Here is a 17486-nt window from a genome sequence, read left to right as displayed (position 1 = left end):
TAAAACCTGGCCCTGCCTATTCTTGAACATACCAAACCACATACTCCCCATAAGTCCTTTGTATTTGTTGTTCCTCCTGCCCAGAACAGTAACCTTCCGTCAGGAAACGCTGGTTCTAACCCCACTTCAAATAATAGTTCATATGTCACTATGAAGAGATCTGACCACACAATTTAAAGTATCCTCTTACTCTCAATCACATCACCATATCAATTTTCTTCATAGCACTATACTCTCTAATTACCTTATTTCTTTATTTTCTTCTTTATCAAAGTTCTCAAGAAAATGTAAACTCTCTGAGGGCAGAAATCTCATGTGTCTTTTTCATATCTGTACCGCCAATGCCAAATAGTGTCTGACACACAATAAACACTGTAACAGTTTTCTAATAGTTTGATTCACTTACAAAGCCAGGTACTATCTCTGAGGTGTTCAGTTTTTTAAAACTTATTTCTACAGCCAAAAAAACAGCCAGGCTTCAAAACCCTATGTTCTCTTCATTCTAACAATCTGTCCTGTATTCTCAAAAAGCTCTCTTCCTTTCTGGAAGAGAGAACGTACCTCTGAAAGTAAAATTTGCACTCAAAAAATAGATGCAATCTTATCTGGCAACACAGTCCTCTAGGTCTGTGGGGTTCAGATCCAAAGTTCTCAGGCAGTAGCAAGTACCAAAAATCTGGCCACTAGTATTGCACTGAGGAAAAGCAGAACAACCAGGTTAATCTGAACCAAGTTGCAAATCCTTTAAGAGTATCATAATTGATAAGAGTTCTGTGAAGCACTCCTCACAGGAGTAGGGAGATTTAGTTTAGTCATCAGACTAGTGGTACATTCTAGAAAGCCTAAATAATGACCCTGTCACCAGAATAACAGATTCTTTGTCCCAGCCTTCCAATCAGCTGCATTTAGCAACCAACATCCATCTTTTACAATAAAATGCCACCTCTGAGTTCCTATTCCTATCAAATTATCACTAGTTTGGGCAACAGATAAATCAGAAACTACAGTTAACAAATCTACTTGTCTGGGACCCAAGACAATTAATTAAACTTACTCAGAGAAACAGTCACCTGTTGCCTCTAGTCACCTAGAGACAAGTTTAAAAGATGCGAACAACTGTAACACTTGGGCACATGAAAATGGCTATAATCTGAAGAACAGCCACACGTCACTTCCAATGGTGCATCTATACTGAAAGTGACCTTCCCCCTCCAAAATAAATAATGTTTAAAGTCAGCTGAATCTTGAACAAATACTCAGACTTTTCTTTAAAATAAGGGCTATGACAGCTACCTTAACGAGAGGCCCAATAAACTCAGGGCAAGGGGCTCATTGTGCTGACATTGTCACCTCATTTAGGACTTGAGCTGATTTATCCTGATGGGCTGACAGGTCACTGACATCTGCACCTTACCCAAAATTCTTACTGATTTCACATGTGAAAAACACTGTCCACTCAAGACAACTGCAATCCAGATACCTTCTCCTGATAGGGAACCTTTCCTTTCCTGACTTCAATGAGCACCATGGAAAAAAGTTGCCATTTCAGACCCACTTCAGGAACTCTGGATGACTAACAAGTAACTTCTGAATGACTGAATGGCTGGGAACAGAGATCATAAAAGGACTAGAATGTTAAACCTTAGCAATTACAAATAAAAGGATTTTTTTTTAAGATCAAAATCACCTGAAGAAAAAACTAATCTCTCCTGTATTAAGAGATATTTGGTACTACTAAGGTAATTTGAAAAGAAGTTACAAAGTCAAGACCTAAAAATATCTGGTCCTTCCCCACACCAAGAAATCACAGAAGAAATCCTTTAACCAAGTAAGCTTTGTTCTAACATGAACTTCGAGAAAAAGACAAGGCAAGGCAAGGTAATTTTTAAAAATCCACCAACTATCCACTTAACTTGAAGGACGGAAGGGAGGTGAGAAAAGGAGGGAGAAAGAGCAAGAAGACAAAAGAAGAGGAACAAGGAAAAGGAATGCCCAGTGTTATAGGTTAAACATGGCCATAGATTATTTGCAGCAATTCCCATCAGGAAGTGGAGCTCAGGGACTTCTCTGGTAGTCCAGTGGCTAAGACTCTGCACTCCCAATGCAGGGAATCTGGGTTCAGTCCTGGTCAGGGAACTAGATTCCACATGCCACAACTAAAGATCTGGTATGCTGCAACAGAGTGAAGATCCTGTGTGCAATAACTATGACCCTGCACCTAAATATATATATACACACACACAAGTAACAAATGCTAAATAGGGTGTAGAGAAAAGGGAACCCTCCTACACTGTTGGTAGGAATGAAAATTGGTACAGTCACAACAGAAAAGAGTATGGACGTCCCTCAGAAAACTAAAAGTAGAATTACCAAATGATCCAGCAATCCTACTCCTGGCTATACACCTGGAAAAAACTGTAATCCAAAGAGACACATACACCGTTTTGTTCAAAGTAGCACTATTTACAAAAGCCAAGACACAGATACAACCTAAATGTCCATCGACACATGAATGGATAAAGAAGATGTGGTATATATACATACACACACACACACAATGAAATACTATTCAGCCATAAAAAAGAATGAAATAATACCATTTGAGGCAACATGGACCTAGAAATTATCACACTACGTGAAGTAAGCTGGAAAGACAAATACCATATGATATCACTTGTATGAGGAATCTAAAATATGGCACAATGGGGACTTCCCTCATAGTCCTTGATTAAGATTCTGCACCTCCAAAAAAAAAAGATTCTGCACCTCCAATGCAGGAGGTATGGGTTTGACCCCTAATCAGGGAAGATCCCACATGCAGCACAGCGTAGCCAAAAATTAAAACAACAACAACAAAAAGACACAATGAATTTATCTACAAAACAGAAATAGACTCACAGAGAACAGACTTATGGTTGTCAACGTCAGGGGGTGGGGGAGGGATAGATTGGGAGTTTGGGAATAGTAGATACAAACTATTATATACAGGATGATGGAAATTATATTCAGCATCTAGTAATAAATCATAATGGAAAAGAATATGAATAAGTGTGTATATATATATATTTGTGTGTTTCTGTATAATGAATCACTTTGCTGTACAGCAGAAATTAATGCAACATTGTAAATCAACTATACCTCAATAAAATAAATTTTTTTAAAAATTAGTGTTTTCATTAAAAAGTATATTATAAAAAAATGGGCAGAAGAAGTGAATAGGTGATTTTCCAAAGAGGAAATAGAAATGGTCAACAGGCACAGGAGAAGATGCTCAACATCACTGGAAATGGCAATCAAAACCACAATGAGATACCACCTCACAGGATGGCTATAAGAAAATAGAACATTAATGACAAATGTCGGCAAGGATGAGGAGGAAAGGGAATCCTTGTACATCGTTGGCAGGAATGTAAACTGGAGCAGCCACTGTGGAAAACAGTATGGAGGCTCCTCAAAAAGCTAAAAACAGAACTACCATGCTACTGCTGCTGCTAAGTCGCTTCAGTCGTGTCCGACTCTGTGCATCCCCATAGATGGCAGTCCACCAGGCTCCCCCGTCCCTGGGATTCTCCAGGCAAGAACAATGGAGTCGATTACCATTTTGCTCTCCAAAGCATGAAAGTGAAAAGTGAAAGTGATGTCGCTCTGTCGTTCCCGACTCTTAGCGACCCCATGGACTGCGGCCCACCAGGGTCCTCCATCCATGGGATTTTCCAGGCAAGAGTACTGGAGTGGGGTGCCATTACCATATGACCCAGCAATTCTACTGTGTGTGTATATACACACATACATGTAGGCACGTGTGCACACACACACACAGGAATATTACTCAGCCATAAAAAAGAACAAAATTTTGCCATTTGCAGCAACATGGGTGGACTTGAAGGGCATTATGCTAAATGAAATAAGACAAAGAGAGAAAGGCAAATACTATGTGATGTTACTTATATGTCGAATCTAAAAAATACAACAAACTAATGAACATAAAAAAGCAGACTTACAGATACAGAGAACAAATCAGTGGTTACTAGGGGGAGGGGTGGGGGGTGGGCACGAGCAGGCAACATAGGGGTGGGAGAGTGGGAGACAGAAACTCAGTTCAGTCCCTCAATCGTGTCTGACTCTGCGAACCCGTGAACCGCAGCACGCCAGGCCTCCCTGTCCATCACCAACTCCCGGAGTTCACCCAAACCCACGTCCATCGAGTCAGTAATGCCATCCAGCCATTTCATCCTGTCGTCCCCTTCTCCTCCTGTCCTCACTCTTTCCCAGCATCAGTCTTTTCAAATGAGTCAGCTCTTCGCATCATGTGGCCAAAGTATTGGAGTTTCAGCTTCAACATCAGTCCTTCCAATGAACACCCAGAACTGATCTCCTTTAGAATGGACTGGTTGGATCTCCTTGCAGTCCAAGGGACTCCCAAGAGTCTTCTCCAACACTACAGTTCAAAAGCATCCATTCTTCAGCGCTCAGCTTTCTTTATAGTCCAACTCTCACATGCATACATGACCACTGGAAAAACCATAGCTTTGACTAGATGGACCTTTGTTGGCAATGTCTCTGCTTTTTAATACGCTGTCTAGGTTGGTCATAACTTTCCTTCCAAGGAGTAAGCATCTTTTAATTTCATGGCTGCAGTCACCATCTGCAGTGATTTTGGAGCCCAGAAAAATAAAGTCAGCCACTGTTTCCACTGTTTCTCCATCTATGTGCCATGAAGTGATGGGACCAGATGCCATGATCTTAGTTTTCTGAACGTTGAGCTTTAAGCCAACTTTTTCACTCTCCTCTTTCACTTTCATCAAGAGGCTTTTTAGTTCTTCTTCACTTTCTGGCATAAGGGTGGTGTCATCTGCATATCTGAGGTTATTGATATTTCTCCCAGCAATCTTGATTCCAGCTTGTGCTTCATCCAGCCCAGCGTTTCTCATGACAGCCTTGACGTATTCCTTATTAGGAACCAGTCTATTGTTCCATGTCCAGTTCTAACTGTTGCTTCCTGATGGTTGGTATTCCCAACTCTTTCAGAATTTTCCACAGTTTATTGTGATCCACACAGTCAAAGGCTTTGGCATAGTCAATAAAGCCAGAAATGATCCAGCGGACGTTTGTGATTTGATCTCTGGTTCCTTTGCCTTTTCTAAAACCAGCTTGAACAGCTGGAAGTTCACCGTTCACGTATTGCTGAAGTCTGGCTTGGAGAATTTTAAGCATTACTTTATTAGCGTGTGAGATAAGTGCAATTGTGTGGTAGTTTGAGCATTTTTTGGCATTGCCTTTGGCACTGGAATGAAAACTGACCTCTTCAAGTCCTGTGGCCACTGCTGAGTTTTCCAAATTTGCTGGCATACTGAGTGCAGCACTTTAACAGCAGCATCTTTTAGGATTTGAAATAGCTCAACTGGAATTCCATCACCTCCACTAGCTTTGTTCGTAGTGATGCTAGGCCCACTTGACTTCACATTCCAGGATGTCTAGCTCTAGATGAGTGATCACATCATCATGATTATCAGGGTCATGAAGATCTTTTTTGTACAGTTCTGTGTATTCTTGCCACCTCTTCTTAATATCTTCTGCTTCTGTTAGGTCCCTACCATTTCTGTCCTTTATTGTGCCCATCTTTGCATGAAATGTTCCCTTGGTATCTCTAATTTTCTTGACGCGATCTCTAGTCTTTCCCATTCTATTGTTTTCCTCTATTTCTTTGCATTGATCGCTGAGGAAGGCTTTCTTATCTCTTCTTGCTCTTCTTTGGAACTCTGCATTTAGATGTTTATATCTTTCCTTTTCTCCTTTGCTTTTTGCTTCCCTTCTTTTCACAGCTATTTGTAAGGCCTTCTTAGCCATTTTGCTTTTTTGCATTTCTTTGGTTATAAAATAGGCTATAAGGATGTATTGTACAATGCAGGGAATATAGCCAATATTTTAGTAACTGCAAGTGAAGTGCAATCTTTAATTAAAAATTATATATAAAAAATTAAAGTGTGTCATACATTAATATGTAAGGAATTTACTATTTTTAATAAATTAATAAATATTTAAATGTTTCCTGAGTTTTAATTTCTAAATAGTAAATATTGGCAAATATAACCCACATAAATAAAAGTTCTTTGGAGTCCGTAATAATTTTTTAAAGAGTTAAAAAGTCAGACTAAGATTTGAGAACTGCTAATCTAGAATTTCCCCTGCCCCACTTGTCCTTCAAGGCTCTGCTCTTGCAGAAAGCCTTCCCTGATAGCTTAATCAGCTATAGTTGCTTATGAGAGCAAAGACTACGTTGGTTCAGAGGCACTCAGTTAACTGTGTTGAATGAACTAGGCTAAGCTGAATGCACACCAAATATACATGTGTGGAAACATTTCAAAGTGGTTATTTTGTATGTATCCACCATGACTAAATCCTATCTCTCAAATCTCGAATCAACTACTGGTAGAAATGTAAACTTCATATATATTTAGAAGTCAATTTTACAATGTTTATAAAAACTGCAAAGTATATACCTTTAGAAAATTATCTTAATAATTATTACAAATATGCAAAATAACATATGTACAAAGTTATTAATGCAGCACTGTTTATAACTGAGAAAAAAGTCAAAATGCTTTTTTTTTTGAAGAGTTACAAGTCACTATGAAAAGAGTAGGGAAAATGCTTGCAAAAATGTATGTAACGTACTTAAATAAGAAACACACATAACTACTCCTGATTTGCCCCTGTGCTCAACTCTTCCCCTAAAAGTATCTTAAATTGTAGAGATTTGCCTTAAAAACCTTACTGATAACATAGCACAATAATAACCATAAATACTGTAAATGATAGAAACTTCATACACAGCCCATAATACTGTACAGATGCAAACAAGAATAAGGAAATTTTTGATGTTATGTTGTAAGTCTGAATCACAACAACACATACAACTTGATGTATGTGTAAGAAAAGTACAAGACAATCATTTTTTAAAAAAGGAAGAAAAGAACATAGACACATTTTCATGTATGTGTATATTTCATGCTTGTAAGTGCACAGGATACACAAAAACTGGTAACCCTAGTTGCCCCTGGAAAGAGGAAATGACTGGTTTATATGGTAGGAAAAAGAAGAAAATTTCACTCTACTTTTTTCTGTCAGTAGAACCTTATACCATATAAATGTGACACCAATTCAAAGAGCAAATCTAAAAATACGTAATTTTTCACATTAGGAATAACTTCTTATCTTTCTTTTTCCAGCCTCAGAAAATGTTAATCCCTAATGTCTTTTTAAATTTTTTATTTTTTTCAAGTATAGTTGATTTACAATGTCATGTTCATTTCTACTATATAGCAAAGTGGTTCAGTTATACACATACTATATATTTTTTCATAGTCTTTTCCCTTATGGTTTATCACAGGATATTGAATATAGTTCCCTGTGCTCTACAGTAGGACCTTGTTGTTTATCCATCACACACACACACACACACACACACACACACACACACACACACACACATTAGGCTGGTGCAAAAGTAATTGCAGCTTTGCATTGTTGAAATTTGTCATGATACTGGAATACATTCTTAAATAAATATGGTTATGTTATACATCATTTTAATGTGTATTTCTTGTTCTATGTTTTTTTTTGCTGATGACATTACTTGTTGTTTGTTTTATATACACTTTAGATTATGGAAATGATGTTAGACAAAAAGAAAATTCAAGTGATTTTCTTATTCAAGTTCAAAAATGGGTTGTAAAAAGCAGAGGAGACAACCACAACATCAAAAACGCATTTGGCTCAGGAACTGCTAATGAACATATAGTGCAGTGGTGACTCAAGAAGTTTTACAAAGGAGACAAGAGCCTTGAAGATGAGGAGCATAGTGGTCGGTCATCGGAAGGTAATGACAACTGAGCACCATCATCAAAGCTGATCCTCTTAAAATTATATGAGAAGTTGCTAAAGAACTCACCATCAACCATATGGAATTTGAAGCAAACTGGAAAGGTAAAAAGCTTAATAAGTGGGTACCTCATGAACTGATCAAAAATCAAAAAAACTGTCCTTTTGAATTGTCATCTTCTCTTATTCTAGGCAACAATGAACCATTTCTTGATTGGATCATGACATGCAATGAAAAGTGGATTTTATATGACAATCATCAACAACCAGCTCAGTGAATGGACCAAGAAGCTCCAAAGCATTCCCAAAGCCAAACCTGAACCAAAAAAAAAGGTCATGGTCACTGTTTGGTGGTCTGCTGCCAATCTAATTCACTACAGCTTTCTGAATCCCAGCGAAATTGTTACATCTGATAAGTATGCTCAGCAAATCAGTGAGATGCACTGAAAACTACAATGCCTGCAGCTGCTGTCAGTCAACAGAAAGGACCCAGTTCTTCTCCAGGACAACCAACGCTTCAGAAGTTGAATAAATTGGCTGCGAAGTTTTGCCTCATCTGCCACGTTCACCTGACCAACCACCACTTCTTCAAGCATCTTAACAGCTTTCTGCAGGGGGAATGCTTCCACAACCAGCAGGAGGCAGAAAATGCTTTCCAAGAGTTCGACGAATCCTGAAGCACAGATATTCACACTACAGGAATAAACAAACATTTTTCACTGGCAAAAATGTGTTGATTGAAAAATAAAATAAAAAAGTGTGTTGATTTTAATGGTTTCTATCTTGATTAGTAAAGATGTACTTGTGTGTGTGCTAAGTTGCTTCAGTTGTGTCTGACTCTTTGAGCCTAGTTATATGTATTTAAAATTCATGGTCCAGCACAGCAATTACATTTGCACCAACCTAAAGATGAATGAAAGTGAAAGAGGAGAGTGAAAAAGTTGGCTTAAAGATCAACATTCAGAAAACTAAGATCATGGGCATCTGGTCCCATCACTTCATGGCAAATAGATGGGGAAACAGTGGAAACAGTGTCAGACTTTATTTTTGGGGGCTCCAAAATCACTGCAGATGGCGATTGCAGCCATGAAATTAAAAGACGCTTACTCCTTGGAAGGAAAGTTATGACCAACCTAGATAGCATATTCTGGAGAAGGAAATGGCAACCCACTCCAGTGTTCTTGCTTGGAGAATCCCAGGGACAGGGAAGCCTGGTGGGCTACCGTCTATGGGGTTGCACAGAGTCGGACACGACTGAAACGACTTAGCAGCAGCAGCAGCAGATAGCATATTGAAAAGCAGAGACATTACTTTGCCAACAAAGGTCCATCTAGTCAAGGCTATGGTTTTTCCTGTGGTCATGTATGGATGTGAGAGTTGGACTGTGAAAAAGCTGAGCGCCGAAGAACTGATGCTTTTGAACTGTGATGTTGGAGAAGACTCTTGCGAGTAGCTTGGACTGCAAGAAGATCCAACCGGACCATTCCAAAGGAGATCAGTCCTGGGTGTTCTTTGGAAGGAATGATGCTAAAGCTGAAACTCCAGTACTTTGGCCACCTCATGCGAAGAGTTGACTCATTGGAAAAGACTCTGATGCTGGGAGGGATTGGGGGCAGGAGGAGAAGGGGACGACAGAGGATGAGATGGCTGGATGGCATCACTGACTCGATGGACGTGAGTTTGAGTGAACTCTGGGAGTTGGTGATGGACAGGGAGGCCTGGTGTGCTGCAATTCATGGGGTCGCAAAGCATCGGACACAATTGAGTGACTGAACTGAACTGAATAGTTTGCATCTGCTAATTTCAAACTCCCAATCTATCCTTCTCCCTGGCTCTTGGCAACCAGTCTGTTCTCTATGTCAACAAGTCTGTTTCTGTTTTGTAAACAGGTTCGTTTGTGCCATATTTTAGATTCTGCATATAAGTGATATAATGTATTTCTCTTTCTGACTTTCTTCAATCAGTATGATAATCTCTAGTTGCATCCATGTTGCTGTAAATGGTGTTATTTTGTTCTTTTTATGGTTGAATAGTATTCCACTGTATATATGTACCACATCTTCCTTATCCATTCCTCTGTTGATGGACATTTAGGTTGTATTCATTGTTTTGGCTATTGTGAATAGTGCTGCTATGAACATGTAAGTGGTATCATATGGTATTTTTCTTTCTCTTTCTGACTTACTTCACACTGGAAAGAATGCAGAGAAAAGGGAACCCTTGGTACATTATTAGTGGAAATATAATTTGGAAGAGTCACTATGGAAAACAGTATGACGTTTCCTCAAAAAAACTAAAAATAGAAATACCAGAGGATCCAGCAATTCCATTCCAGGGCATATATCTGAAGAAAATGAAAATACTAATTCAAAAAGATACATGCACCCCAATATCCATGAAGCACTATTTACAATGGCCAAGATAAGGAAGCAACCAAGATGCTCGTGGCTTCTCTCAAAGCTGAGATGGTAAAGAATCTGCCTCTAATGCAGGAGACCCAGGTTCAATCCCTGGGTTGGGAAGACCCCCTGGAGAAGGAAATGGCAACCCATCCAGTATTCTTGCCTGGAGAATCCCCATGGACAGAGAACCCTGGTGGGTTACAGTCCACGGGGTTGCAGAGTCGGACATGAGTTAGCGACTAAACCACCACTACAACATGCTCATCAACCTATGAATGGATAAAGAAAATGTGAGACTGAGATACACACAAACACACACACACACAATACACAAAACATATTCCTCAGCCATAAAAAGGAATGAAATCCAGCCATCTGCAGCAATATGGATGGACCCAGAAAATTTTATGCTTAGTGAAATAGGTCAAACAGAGAAAGATAAATACTGTGTATCACTTATACGCAGAATCTAAAACATAATACAATAGGGGGCAAGGGAGGGTTGGATTGGGAAGTTGGGACTAGCAAATGCAAATTATTATATATAAAATGGATAAACAATGAGGTCCTACTGTATAGCACAGGTAATTACATTCAGTATCTTATAAAAAACCATAATGAAAAAGAGTATGAAAAAGAATATATTTACATGTATAACTGAATTAGTTTGTTGCACACCAGAAACTAACAACAACATAGTAAATCAACCACACTTTGATTAAAAGTAAATAAGTAAAAATTTTAAAGGAAAAATAAAGAAAAATTAGAATAATACAAATGAAAATACACACAAAAAAGCAACAGACTCACAGATATAAAACAACAAACTGCTAAGTCGCTTCAGTCGTGTCCGACTCTGTGAGACCCCAGAGACGGCAGCCCACCAGGCTCCGCCGTCCCTGGGATTCTCCAGGCAAGAACACTGGAGTGGGGTGCATTTCCTTCTCCAATGAAACAACAACAAACTAGTGGTTACCAGAGGTGAGAGGAAAGGGGTGTGGAGCAAATTAAGGGTATGGAGTTAAGAGATAGAAACTACTACATATAAAATAGATAACCAACAAGGATATATTATATACCACAGGAAATTAGAGGCACTATCTTATAATAACTTTTAACTGAGTATAATCTGTAAAAATACTGGCTCACTATGCTGTACACCTGAAACTAATAATATAAATCAACTATACTTCAATTTAAAAACAAGAAAAAAATATCCACTATGAAGGCTTTAAATTAATTGTGTTAAGTAGTTAACTAACGGTTCTGGGGTAGGGTCAGGGTCTTCACCTATTACATTTTTTGAATTATTTAAATTTCTTATGATAATTACATTATTATTTTCACAATCTGAAAAATACAAATCTATAAGATTAAAGATACTGAACTTAAAAATCTATAGTCCTGTCTTTGAATTGGAAATACTGAAACAAACTTGTAATACACTTGCTTTTAAAAAGACAAAAACCTTATTTCCTAGCCTTCTTCACTAAAAACAGCGAGAAATAATGAACAATCCACGAGGTAATAGTGCCTCTTGCACCCAGACTGTGGCTTCTAAACACCATTTCCCAAAAAAGGGGCAATGGCTGTTACATGCCCATGAATGTAAATGAAAAAGAGGATCTCTGAATATCAGGTCAGACCAGAAAACAAAGAAACTAGGAGGATCACATGAAAAGAACACTGGAGGGAATTCCCTGGTGGTCCAGTGATTATGATTCCACTCTCACTGCCAAGGTCCCAGGTTCAGTCTACTAAGATCACACAAACTGTGCAGTGTAGCCAAAACGGAAAAGGTTTTTTTTTTTTTTAAAAAAAGGACACTGAAGCCAACTTAAAGAGGTTTCCATTTGCCATTATGAGTTAATCAATGAGACATCAATAATAAAAAAGAAATAAGACTGAAACACATCAATATATTTAAATTGATGAGTTCATAATGACAATTCAAAAAACTTAACAGTCACTAGCAGCAGCAGTGAACAAACTATTTTGAAAATAAAGATTCATTAATTAAAATGAAGATTCAAAGCAACTGTCTCCCCTTTGCTGTATAAAATACACCTGAAAGTAACCAAGTAAATAATGAGGAAGTATCCCTTTATAAAAGTATTCCAGGACTTCCCTAGTAGTCCAGTGGTTAAGAATCCGCCTGCCAATGCAGGGGACATGGGTTTGATCCCTGGTCCAGGAAGATTTCACATGCCGCAGAGCAACTAAGCCCATGTATCACAACTGTTGAAGCCCGCGCACCCTAGAGCCCGTGCTCTGCAACAAGAAGCCACCACAATGAGAAGCCTGCACGTCACGTCTAAAGAGAAGCTCCCACTCACTTCAACTGGAGAAAGCCCACGCACAGCAATGAAGACCCAGAGTAGCCAAAAATAAAACAAATAAATACTAAAAAATAAAACTGCTAAAAAAAATTCAAGCTAAAATAAATGTTAAAATAATACAAATTGAATATCATCATTTTATAACCACTAATGAAATTCAATAAAGGATGTAGACAAGGTTCATCAATGGCTGGTGACATCATGAAAATTAGACTCATAGACATCACACACTTCCTCCTAATGGAAGTACACTATAAAGTATTCTAGCCAAAAACAATGAATCTGATCAAATCCACTTTGTGGGAAATTAGTGGACAGATAACCAAGTTTCTTCAACAAATACACTAGGGGAAAAAAAAAGGAGAGGGGGAATTTTTCAGATTAAGTGATTTTTAAACATATATTGACCAACTACAAGATACAGACTTTATTTGACTAAACATACAAGCTGTTTAGAAAATATGATACAGTCAGGGAAATATGAACACCAAATATTTAATATTCAGGAATTACTATTTATTATTTTAGAAGTATAAATGGTATTGATATTATGTCTTTAAAGTCATTATTTAGGGGTATATACTGAAATATTCAGGGTGAAATCATACACCAGATTCTCTTCAAGACAGTCAGGAAAGGGGATAGGATTATAGACGAAGTAAGAGTAGCCACAAGCTAACAACTGCATATGGAAGTTCATTTAACTATTTCACTGCTTTCAAATGTTTGAAATTTTTCATAGTAAAGTTATTTAATGTGGGAGAGGGAGAGGGTGGCAAGATTTGGGAGAATGGCAAAAAAAAAAAAAAAAGTTATTTAAATAAGCAACTCTCAGAAAAATATAAATATTTGAAATATAGCCACTGAAATGAAATAAATTTTATATACTAATCTTTTATTGAAGCCCAGTTCAATTCCTACCTCTATCCATACTTCCTACATTGATTTCTATCTTTTTTCTTTTATATTTGTTGGACGGAGGAGCCTGGTAGGCTGTGTAGTCCATGGGGTCGCTAGGAGTCAGACACAACTGAGCGACTTCACTTTCACTTTTCACTTTCATGCATTGGAGAAGGAAATGGCAACCCACTCCAGTGTTCTTGCGTGGAGAATCCCAGGGACAGAGGAGCCTGGTGGGCTGCAGTCTATGGGATGACACAGAGTCGGACACGACTGAAGCGACTTAGCAGCAGCAGCATACTGCACAGTTAGATACAACTAAATTCTACAACATTCCATCTATACTATAGAATCTAACCCACTATATCTACTGTTGTTTTGTTCATAAATTATCAAGTTTATCTCCACAGCTAGCCAGTAAGGTCTTTTAATGCACATAAAAATTTTTTTGATCCCATAGCCTTAAAATGGTCCTAAGACTTTTCTAATGGTCCCAAATACCTTATCTGATACTCAAGGTGTCTCTGAAAATCCCTGGGAGCTAGGGAAAAATGCAACAGTCTTCCCTGTCACCCCAAAGACTACTAAGATTTTACTCTAGTAAAGCATATAATATTTTCTTTTTCAAATTTAACTGAGGTTCCCTTTATAACATCAAAATGATGAGTCTCCAGAAAGCTAGGGCAAGTTAATAAGCACAAGCTTTCCTCCCAGAATTCAAATGGGAACTTGAGTATTTTTACTCTTTCACAAAAACAAAATTATACATTACTAGGTTTAAATACGGAGAAGGCAATGGCACCCCACTCCAGTACTCTTGCCTGGAGAATCCCATGGATGGAGGAGCCTGGTGGGCTGCAGTCCATGGGGTCGCTGAGAGTCGGACACGACTGAGCGACTTCACTTTCACTTTTCACTTTCATGCACTGGAGAAGGAAATGGCAACTCACTCCACTGTTCTTGCCTGGAGAATCCCAGGGACGGGGGAGCCTGGTGGGCTGCCATCTATGGGGTCGCACAGAGTCGGGCACGACTGAAGCGACTTAGCAGCAGCAGCAGCAGGTTTAAATAGAAAGTTTATTATCTAAGTGGTTGACTAAACACACTAAAATTCTTTAATAAAAATTTCAGCTATAATATAAAGAAAGTTTGCCCAAAGAAATAGTCACAAAGCCCAGGAAAAAAGAACTCACCATCTAACTGGAGTCCAAGAGCACTGGAAAACAAGTCTATTAGTGTACTTATAAGTGTCAAGAGTTGATTTATAGCCCCTTTATCCTTTTTAGAAATGTTTTAAAATAACTGACTTTTCCACCTAACCGTAAGAGAAATCCTTGGCATTTACAAAGAGATAAGAAAAAAAGAAAAGAAAAACCATCCTACTACCTCCTCATGGCATTTGTCTTACTAAACAGTAAGTCTATTGAGAGCAGGGAAAAAAAAGGGCACATGGGCTTACGATGAGAATAAGATGCAGATCTGTCTTTCAATTTTTTTACATTTCACCATTTGTATAAATCTAGGGCCAGAAAATTAAAAAACCTACATTCCACTCTGGAAATTTTCTTGGTTTACAATAATTTAGGGGCATTTTTCTAATGTCCTCAAAATTTCTTACCATAGTAGCACCAAAGCCTTACATTTCCAATTGCCAAGTCAGGTAGTAAACACATCATATACACTCTATATAAAATCTGTCCCTATTTTAACTTACATTTAAATTAGTTACTCAAACTACCATTCCTTTTATTTGCTATTTTTTATGTCTATCCAACTCCATCAAGAGATTTTTATTTCACGTACAGTTAAATATACACTGAATAAGTTTTTCCTCAAAATATCCTAGACTAGTCTGAATCCACATATATGCAAAGCAATTCTAGTGTCATAAAACTCACCCACCAGTACCCAACCATAATGCTCACCTGATCTCTAACTCAGATGTATTGCCTCATCCATCCTGGTGAAGTATAAAGAACTGCACTTATCAAGCATAATCTGAAGAGACATTGGAGAAAGGAGAGTGGATAGCCTCCAGCAATTCACCTAGGAGGAGGAAAAAAATTATCCCTTTCACCACCCAGAATCTAAACTCCAACAAATTTTCAGCAACAGTCAAATAAAATTCTCAGAACAGTTTTGACTTTTCACTGGCCTCCGTGCCTTAATTAAGTAGCCCAGGTGACAGTGCAAAAATTAATTTGAAGCTATTTTTTTTCTACCTTATTTCGAAGAGCCAAATATTATCTGTCTTCACTATTAAAATCCCCTGAGATTTCAATTCTGCAGAAGCTCTACAGGGTTCTAAATTTAGCCAAGTAACAGAAATAGTTGGAAGGCATGCAATTCATTTTAATATCTGCACATTTATGTTGCCAGGCAGCTAATTTTTAAAATACTCTTAGAGTAGACATCCACATATAAAAGAACAAATACATAAGCCATGTAATTAAAATATTTATTACCTATAACTTCTGGAAGTGACCATCATCACTCCTCCAAAAATATATTCCATGTTCCTTCCACAGGGATAGAGTTTTAAATATTTCAACAAAACATGGGACTTCCCTGGCAGTCCAGTGGTTAAGACTCCATGCTGCCAATGCAGGGGACACCAATTCAGTCCCTGGTCAGGGAACTAAGATCCCACATGCCGTGGCCAAAAAAAAAAAATTTAATGTTAACAGCAATTTCCTTACAGCTTATTTATTTGTTTCCACTTCAAAGGAATATATAGATAGGTTTAAGGAGTTTCACCTTCAATGCAAAACCTTTTTGTACACTTTGCTGTAAGGCACAAATTAGCGCAACACTGTTAATCAACTATACTTCAATTTTTAAAAATCAAGGAAAAAAAGTTTTGTAGAAAGGACTGACATGTCTCATTTCACATAGAGTCCCATAGCAGGATGTTCTCAAGTTGTTGGGCCATTAGTCATTAGGGTGTACAAGATCTCAATTCTAAGGCCAAATCTATTTTGGATTTTCTGAAATATCAGACCTCATAAGGAGCCATAAAACCAGGCCCCAGCATAAATGTTCAATACAATAAACACCCTAACTTCATGTCAGTTTCATAGATTGTGTACACAAACCAATGTGTAAAGTGTATGTGCAGATGAATACAACATGCAGGTTCAAAATACAAAGTATTAAAGAGCTGGATTACAAGGTTCCCTATCTAAGGAGATTTTAATTCAGAAAGCAGAAAATAACGAAGAGGGAAACAACTCTTAAGTCACTACACCACAGAAAAAAAAGCATGGATTATATAAGAGTAAAAAGGATACAAATACTTGTTTTCACCTTCACATGTCACCACCAAGTTAGAGGAAAAAAAATACAATGCCAATTTTCTAAACAACATCCCATTATTTCCCATGGCAAGTCATCAACATTACTTCATTCTGAGAAATAATTCAATTTAGACACTTTATTACTGAGTACTTTTAGGAAGACGCAGAAGGGTCTTAGGTCTGGAATCCACTCATTTTTTTGTACTGGAAATAACTGACCCCATAAAGATGGCAAAGGATAGATAATTAAATATGAGCAGTTCCCCTTTAAAGGAACCATTCCCCACTAAAGGAATCAGGGTTCCTTGCAAGTAAAGTACAGAGTGAACCCAAAATACCTTGTTGTGGCAGGATGTAAAGAAATTCTCAGAACCTGACCAGGACAAGTCAAAAAAGCATAGGAATTAGTTTGAAGGCGCTCCGATTGACCAGACTGACAACAATTGTTGTATGTATAATACTATTAAATACTGTCAGTATTTTATACATTGATAAATGACTGCAACATTTTGAATTTTTTTTAATACCAAATCTATAGTGATCCTCAAAAACAAAGAACAGGAGAAATAAAGTTCTCCTTTATAGAGTAACACCAACTAGTAAATGGAGAAGGAATGACAAAATCAACATTTTGTAACCACCAATGTAATAATTAATTCAGGCAAGGA

General features: G+C 37.8%; 1 protein-coding gene across 49 annotated transcripts in view; it reads right to left on the bottom strand.

The window, feature by feature from the left end:
- The window catches only part of R3HDM2 (R3H domain containing 2), a 163050-nt gene that overhangs the window by 114881 nt on the left and 30683 nt on the right, over window positions 1-17486 (bottom strand). For 40 of the 49 annotated variants that reach the window (XR_015163879.1, XR_015163880.1, XM_086400396.1 and 37 more), the window contains exon 2: window positions 15448-15568. The exons of the other annotated variants lie outside the window; for them this stretch is intronic. The gene's annotated coding sequence lies outside the window, so the exon portion shown is untranslated. The remainder of the gene's footprint in view (window positions 1-15447; window positions 15569-17486) is intronic. 49 annotated transcript variants of the gene reach the window in all.

This window comes from Bos grunniens, chromosome 5 (assembly GCF_055505025.1).
Source record: "Bos grunniens cultivar Pamir isolate PY7600 chromosome 5, Bosgru_T2T1.0, whole genome shotgun sequence".
NCBI classification, from domain to species: domain Eukaryota; kingdom Metazoa; phylum Chordata; class Mammalia; order Artiodactyla; family Bovidae; genus Bos; species Bos grunniens.
Note: the sequence above shows the minus strand (reverse complement) of the source record. Positions and strands in the feature narration are given on the sequence as shown.